The sequence below is a fragment of the Panthera uncia genome, chromosome D1 (genome assembly GCF_023721935.1).
Source record: "Panthera uncia isolate 11264 chromosome D1, Puncia_PCG_1.0, whole genome shotgun sequence".
Taxonomy (NCBI): domain Eukaryota; kingdom Metazoa; phylum Chordata; class Mammalia; order Carnivora; family Felidae; genus Panthera; species Panthera uncia.
The window spans coordinates 105,517,705-105,526,633 of NC_064808.1; the positions used below are offsets into that span (position 1 = coordinate 105,517,705).

At 35.3% G+C, this 8,929-nt stretch overlaps 1 pseudogene; it reads left to right on the plus strand.

Moving 5' to 3' along the window:
• Window positions 1-1,579: 1,579 nt before the first annotated feature.
• On the plus strand, window positions 1,580-2,548 carry LOC125915536 (UPF0538 protein C2orf76-like; annotated as a pseudogene).
• The last annotated feature ends 6,381 nt before the right edge of the window (window positions 2,549-8,929 follow it).

Consider the following 8,929-nt stretch of genomic DNA (forward strand, 5'->3'; position numbering starts at 1 on the left):
AATGTTGATCTTTAGATATGAGAAATAAATTAAGTGAGCCCTATGATTGCCCTAGCTTATTGGCCGGACAAGGCTTAGGGAAGGGAGCCTCCTCCCTAAGTTGAGAGACAGATGTGGTAGTTTGGAGAGGCTAAGACAGCTAGAGTTTACAGGACTGAATAACATAGAGAAGAAAACTGCACAGAGACAAGACTTCAGAAATCAGCAGAGACACTCTTTCAAATATGCAGTACAGTAATGATCAGTACATGAATTTGAGGAAATTACTCAAAGTGTGGGGAAGAAATACGCCAAATGAGAGGAGGGAATTACCTAGAAAGTCACATATGACTGGGAATATTGCCAACAGAGTGAAAAACTTAGTAACTAATGATGTCAGTAGTGGGAAAAATTAACTCTAGATTAAATGTTGCTTTGTCCCCATGTAACAAAGCTTAAAAGTCACATCTAAAAGGATAAGTTTTTAAATCACTTAATTATGTTCCAGAATGAAGCTCAAACATATTTATAGGAATAAAAAAGTATTAGCACCCAACAAGGTATAAAGCACAAGGTCTAGCATCCAAGTGAAATTACCAAACATGCAAAGACATAGGAAAATGCAACCCTTAATGAGAAAAATCAATCAATGAAAATGAAACTAGAAATGACACAAATGGTAAATTTAGTATAAGGGACATTAAAAGGATCATTATGATCATATTTTATATGTTCAAAAAGCTGGAGGAAAGACTCAGCAAATCAAACTTCAAATGATAAAATTATGATTTCTGAGATCAAAAATACACTGTATAGGATTACTAGAAGATTAAATAATAAAGCACAAAATACATATTAATAAACTTGAAGACATAGCAATAGAAAATACCCATAATGAAACACAGAGAAAAAAATACTTAAAAATGAAAAAGCATTAGTGACCTGTAAGACAAATTTAAGGAGCTAAATATACAAATAATTAGAGTCCCCTAAGAAGAGGATAGAGAGGGGGAACTTAAAAAACATTTGAAGAAAAAGTAGCTAAAATATATCCAAATTCATTGAAAATTACAAGCATGTAAATCCAAAAGTTCAAAGAACCTTAAATACAAGAAAGATGAAGGAAACTATACCAAGTCATTTATTAATCAAATTGCTTAAAACCAGTAATAAAATCTCAAAATCACTTAGAAAATATATTCCTTATGTTCAGAAAAACAAAGGTATAGATGACAGATTTCTCACTAGAAACAATAGAAGAAAAAATAGAGGTGCAACATCTTTAAAGTATTGAAAGAAAAAAAAATATATCAGTCTAGAATTACTTTACCATCAAAAATATTCTTCAAATAGAAGAATATTGGAGGTGTCTGGGTGGTTCAGTTAGTTAAGCGTCAGAGTCTCAGTTTCACCTCAGGTCATGATCTTGTGGTTTTGTGAGTTTGAGCCCCGTGTCGGTCTCTGTGCTGAAGGTGCAGATCCTGCTTGGGATTCTCTCTTCTCCCTCTATCTCTGCTCCTCCCCTGCTCATGCTGTCTCTGTCTCTCTCTAAATAAATAAATAAACTTAAAAAAAAAAGAATATTGGGATACCAATTTTGACTAATCACAGGCTTAACTTGCTGAATGTTCGGTAAAACCAAATGGGCAAAATATATTAGCAGAGTTTTCCTTGTTTGTGTATGTGAGAGATTCCCTAGGGAGCCTACATGTGAAAAAAATTTTGGATCAAAACAATTTCTTCACATGACTTCTGGAGAGGTGACCATTATAGTTTGCCTCATTCATTCATTTGAGCATTATAATTTACAAACCTGTAGTATGTCATGGAATTAATTTGGACCAAACTGTAGAGAAATTTATAGTATTTCTTTTTTTTAATTAAAAAAAAGTTTCATTATTTGTTTTTGAGAGAGTGAGAGAGCACAGGAGAGGGGCAGAGAGAGAGGGAGACACAAAATCCAAAGCAAGCTTCAGGCTCTGAGCATCAACACATAGCCTGACACAGGGCTCGAACTCACAAACTGTGAGATCATGACCTGAGCTGAAGTGGGACACTTGACCAACTGAGCCACCCAGTCCCCCTGTTGTATTTCTAAAGCAAGAGGTCTCTTTAAGGGCCAGCCTGACACCACCATTCATTAATTATACATATGACAAACTGAAGGTAATTCATCAAGCTCATAAATCAAACGCAAATAAACTTGTGTTGAATTTGGAAACTGGCAGACCCCTGGTAAAAGAAGGTAGCATTCTGGAAGCTACTAGAATCAGCAATGCAACTGAAATTGCATCCTTCCATGAAGAGGATTATGAGAACTACAAAGCTAATCCCATTTCATCCTAGTGAAAACCTCATGGGGCTTCCTTTTTTGTGTGCCTGTATTAAATTCTTTTATTCCACTAGTGAGGTTTTTGAAATTAACAAACTTAAAAATTTTTTTAAAAGACTTGTTTTGGAAAATTACATTTTCTTCATGCATACACAAGTTGCAATGATTCTTAACACAGAGACCTGCAGTGCAAGACGTGTTAAGAGAAGTCCTTCACGTAGATGTAAATTATATCATATAGAAACCTTGATCTACACACAGAAAGAGAAAACAACAGAAACTAACTACATGTGTAAATATAAGAACTTTTCTTTTTTACTTTAAACAATTTTCTTGAAAATATAATTAACTCTTTAAAAAATTTTTTTTGACATTTATTTATTTTTGAGAGACAGAGAGAGACAGAGCATGAGCAGGGGAGGGGCAGAGAGAAAGGGAGACACAGAATCTGAAGCAGGCTCCAGGCTCCGAGCTGTCAGCACAGAGCCCAACACGGGCTTGAACCCACGAACTGTGAGATCATGACCTGAGCCAAAGTCAGACGCTTAACCGACTGAGCCACCCAGGGACCCCTAAAAAATATAATTAACTCTTAAATAAAAAGTGATAATGTGTTGGAATTATAAAATTCATAAGTAAAATGTATGAAAGAAAAGCATAAAACCTTGTGGAAGAGAATTAGAACTTCTCCTTTAAATAAATTTTGTAAAAAATTCTGTAATTTTCTTATAAAAGAACTGATAAAGTATCATCTAAAAGCAAACTGTGATAAATTTTTAAAGAGTATTATATATACCCTAAAGTAACAACTAAAATAGCATAACAAAAATTTGTAGCTGTTAAACCAAAAAGGAGATAAAATGAAATAATAAAAAAAAATGCTCATTTAGTCTCAAGGCAGAAAAAGAGGAAAAGGCAATCAAAGGACAGATGGAGTATATAGAACAAAACTAACAAGATGGTCTGTTTAAACCCAAAGGTATTTAAAAAATCACATTAAATATAAGTGGTCTAAACAGCCTAATCAAAAAGTACAGATTGCCAAATTAAAATTTGTTTAATGTTTATTTATTTTTGAGAGAGCGAGCAGGGGAGGGGCAGAGAGAGAGAGAGAGAGAGAGAGAACAGAATTCCAAGCAGGCTCTGTGTCTTTTGCACAGAGCTGGATGTGGGGCTTGAACCCACAAACCATGAGATCATGACCTGAGACGAAACCAAGAGTTGGATGCTTAACCAACTGAGCCACCCAGGCGTCCCCAGGTTGTCAAATTAGATTAAAAGAAAAGCAGTATATTATTATATGCTGCCTACAAGAAACTTGCAAGAAACTTTAAAGACACAGCTAGGTTAAAAATGAAAGGATGGCTATAATATATATGCCATAATAACTTCAAGCAAAAGCAAGCTGGGGTGGTTATTTTCATTTTAGACAAATTAGATTTCAGAGCAAAGAATATAACCAGGGATAAAGAGGATAATTTCATAATGTTACAAAGGATAAATTTATCAAGAGGAAATAAGATTTCTAAGCATTTGTGTACCTAATAACAGAGTTCTAAAATAAAGCAAAACTGATAGAAAATATTTGGCAAATCCCAATTATTGAATATTTTAATACTGTATCTCAATAACTAATGAAACCAGTAGACAGAAAATAAGTAAGTATATAAAGACTTGAACAGTAGTGTTGACCAACTTGATCTGTGTCATTTATAAAATTTCCCACCAAACAACAGGTACTTTTTAAGTGAATAAGTAAAAGTAAGCATTTATTAAGATAGACCACATTTTTGGCCATCAAAAAAATCTGAATACATTTTAAAGGAGTCAAGTCAAACTACATAATTTTCTCTGGACAAAATTAAATTTTAAGTAAGTAGCCAATAACAAAGATATCAGGAAAAACCACAATATTTAAAAACTAAAAAAAAAAATCAGATTAAAAATAAAAAAAAAAAAACAAACAAAAACCAGGGCTCATGGGTGTAAAGAGCAGAATGAGGCGGCTGCCTGAGGTGGAGAGTGGAGGATGGGCAAAATGGGTGTGAGGGTTTCAAAAGGTACAAATTTCCAATTGCAAAATGTATAAATCATGGGGATCTATAGTGTGGTGACTATAGTTAAGGATCCTGTATTGCATATTTGAAAGTAGCTAGGAGAATGGATGTTGAAAGTTCTCATGAAAAAAATTTGTAATTATGTATGGTGATGGATATTAATGGGAGTTCCTATGGTGGTCATTTTGCAGCATATACAAATATCAGTATGTTGTACACCTGAACTAATATGACATTATGTCAGTTATACCTCAATTAAAAAATTAACATACTTATAATCCAAGATTTAAGGAAACATTAAAAAATTGAAAATGTGTTGAACTACATGGAAATTAACTTATCAAAATATGTGGGATGTGGCTAAAATAGTAGTTCAGAAGATAATAAAATTGTGAAATAAAATCTCTAGCCAAAATAGTCAGGAAACAGAAAACACACAAGTTATTATGATGAGAAATGAGATAGGTGACATAATTACAGATTCTACAAATATTAAAGATATTAAGGGAATATATAATAAACTTAATGACAATGAATATGAAAAATTGAGCATATTCCTGAAAACACAAACTTTCACAGCTCACAAAAGGAAAAAAAACCCATAAAACCAGAATAGCTCTCTTTATATTGAATAAATTAAATTTTGGTTAAAATCTTCAGTTAACCTTTCTGTAGATATCCAGTTTCCACTCGGACATGTACTGAGCATGAAAGTTACCATTCCCATTCTCAGAAAAAGCTGGACAAATGGAAAATTAACAACTTGTCTTGCACCTTGTAGCAAGGTAAAATCTCAGGGCAAACTGCTGCCTTTAAATATGGAGAGACGGCACACGAAAAACAAATAACCCAGTGAAGAAATGGGCAGAAAACATGCATAGACACTTCTCTAAAGAAGACATCCGGATGGCCAACAGGCACATGAAAAGATGCTCAACGTCGTTCCTCATCAGGGAAATACAAATCAAAACCACACTCAGATATCACCTCATGCCAGTCAGAGTGGCCAAAATGAACAAATCAGGAGACTATAGATGCTGGCAAGGATGTGGAGAAACGGGAACCCTCTTGCACTGTTGGTGGGAATGCAAATTGGTGCAGCCACTCTGGAAAACAGTGTGGAGGTTCCTCAGAAAATTAAAAATAGACCTACCGTATGACCCAGCAATAGCACTGCTAGGAATTTACCCAAGGGATACAGGAGTCCTGATGCATAGGGGCACTTGTACCCCAATGTTTATAGCAGCACTCTCAACAATAGCCAAATTATGGAAAGAGCCTAAATGTTCATCAACTGATGAATGGATAAACTGTGGTTTATATACACAATGGAGTACTACGTGGCAATGAGAAAGAACGAAATATGGCCTTTTGTAGCAACGTGGATGGAACTGGAGAGTGTGATGCTAAGTGAAATAAGCCATACAGAGAAAGACAGATACCATATGGTTTCACTCTTATGTGGATCCTGAGAAATTTAACAGAAACCCATGGGGGAGGGGAAAGAAAAAAAAAAGAGGTTAGAGTGGAAGAGAGCCAAAGCATAAGAGACTCTTAAAAACTGAGAACAAACTGAGGGTTGATGGGGGGTGGGAGGGAGGGGAGGGTGGGTGATGGGTATTGAGGAGGGCACCTTTTGGGATGAGCACTGGGTGTTGTATGGAAACCAATTTGACAATAAATTTCATATATTGAAAAATAAAATAAAATAAAATAAAATAAAATAATAAATGTGGAGAGACGGACATGTCCAGAGAGATACAGAAATCAAAATCTGCTTACCCAGAGAAGAAACCACTAGAGCCTTCAACTCTGATAGAAACACTTGCATGGTAGTTTTGATGGGTTGCTGAGACTGTGTGACTTGAGTAAGAGGAAGAAATTCTTGGGGTCACAGCAGTAGGGGTTCTCCATGCTTATAGTTAGTCCTTTGGGAAATGGAAATTAGAACCACAATAGGATACATGATACAGTTATTAGGCTTTCTATAATTAAAATGAATTGATGAATATGTGGGTAAATTGGAACCATTATACACTGTTAGCAAGGATATATAATTGTACAACCACTTGGAAAACAGGTTGGAAATTAAAAAAAAATGTAGATATATGCCTTCTATATTACCTCAACACTTCATTCCTAATATTTTGTTCAATGTAAGAATCAAATCAACAAAGAGTACATAATTTATTATTCCATTTGTACAAGGATCTAGAAAATGCAAACTAATCTATTGTGGTGGAGACCGCTCAGTGGTTACGTGGGGAGGAGGAGGTGGGATGGGGTGTGGGTCAGGAGAAATGGATTACAAATGGCACCAGAAACTCTTTTAGGTGATGAATATGTTAACAATTTTGATTACAGTAATAATTTCATGAGTGCCTAAATATGTCAAAATTTATCATATTGTATACTTTATTCATGTAGATTTTATTTTTATGTCAATTATACTTATATGTCAATTATAAGTATATGTCAATTATACTTGTTAAAAATTGCTAATCTAGGACTAGTGAAACCTTTGGGGCTTTTGCAGTAGAAATGCAGAACTTTAGCGTGGCTGCTTTTCTACAATCCAGAATACTTGTCCAGGAAAAAACAGCCCTACAAGCACAGCTCACAAAAACAAAACAATTATAAACCAGTCTGTATGTTGTATGGAAGTGTTGACTCGCTAATATTACGCTGTATGTTAACTAACTAGAATGTAAATTAAAAAAAAGAGTGACTATATTAAGTAGTAAATTAGATATAATTAAACAGAGAATTAAGGTAAAAATGACACTAAAAGAAGTCATTTAGAGAACAGAATAAAGTGACTGAAAGTATTAAAGAGTGATTGAGAGACGTGGAAAGCATTTTGGAATAAATACAAGAGAGATAATATAGAATGAAGAAATGGGTAAGAATGTTCCAGAAAGCAAGAATTCATTAGATAAAGAAAAATAAATAGAAACCTGGGAACATAGTGAACTTGCATTACCTCAAGGAACAAGATACTATTTAAAAAGCTACCAGAGGGGCACCTGGGTGGCTCAGTTGGTTGAGCGTCCAACTTCGCCTCAGGTCGTGATCTTACGGTTTGTGATTTCAAGCTCCAAATTGGGCTCTGGGCTGACAGCGTGGAGCCTGCTTTGGATCCTCGGTCCCCCTCTCTCTCTGCCCCTCTCCTGCTTGTGCTCTCTCAAAAGAAAATAACATTAAAAAAAATAAAATAAAGGGGCACCTCAATGGCTCAGTTGGTTGTGTCCAACTTCGGCTCAGGTCATGATCTTGTGGTTTGTGGGTTTGAGTCCCACGTCAGGCTCTGTCGCTCTCTCTTTCAAAAATAAATAAACATTAAAAAATAAGTAAAAAGCCACCAGAAAAAAGACAAGTCATCTGAAAGGAGTACCAGTTAGACTGACAGTAGTTGTTATCAGAAACAAGAGTGGCATAATGGAATTAGGCATAATTAGGCATATTTAGGGCATAGTAGAGTAATATATTGAAGATGCTGAGCATAAAGTAACTATCAACTGTGGACTCTGTATATGTCTATACTACTTTCAAGAATAATAGTGAAAAAAGACAAAAACTGAGAGCTTACTAATCACAGATTAATCATCACTGAAAAATCCATTAAAAGTTTACCTCAGGGGCACCTGGGTGTCTCAGTTAGTTAAGTGTCTGACTTCGGCTCAGGTCATGATCTCATGTCTCATGGGTTCAAGCCCCTCATCGGGCTCTGTGCTGACAGCTCAGAGCATGGAGGCTGCTTTGGACCCTGTGTCTCCCTCTCTCTGCCCCTCCCCTACTCACACTCAGTCTCTCTCTCTCTCTCTCTCTCTCTCTCAAAAATAAACATAAAAAAAAAGTTTACCTCAGGATGAAGAAAATTGAATCAAGAAAGGAATACAAAAGTTTCCAGGTGAGTAAAGAAATTAATCAAAATATAGTTAAGACTAAATTAACACTGTGGAAAACAATCTTTAATACTGATTAATTAGAGAATTTTAAACAAGGTAGAGATAAAATTCTGGACAAATATAACATGGAATTTGTGGAGCAGCAAAGCAAGAATTTCAATGTCAGAAAAATTTATTTTATTTGCCTAATTTAACCACATGAAAGAAGAAAAATTATGACTGTTTCAGTGGATACAGGCATTTTATTTTTTATTTGTAAAAATATTTTTTAATGCTTATTTTTGAGAGTGTGTGCAGAAAGTCTGAGCAAGGGTGGGGCAGAGAGAGAGAAGGAGACACAGAATCTGAAGCAGGTTCCAGGTTCTGAGCTTTCAGCACAGAGCCTGACGTGGGGCTCGAACTCACGGACCGTGAGATCATAACCTGAGCCTAAGTCGGACACTTAACCAACCGAGACACCCAGACACCCCATCATCATTTAAAAACTCAAATTAATATCTTCTGGAATCCACAGTTTCTGAGTCCATATTCCATCTTAAGAGACAAAATTATCTGGAAAAGAAAGACACTACGCACTCCCTGCTATTGCCGTTATTATTTGGAGTTTATATTTTTAATTTTGTAGAAGCAAAAACTAAGAAAAGAAACTTCCT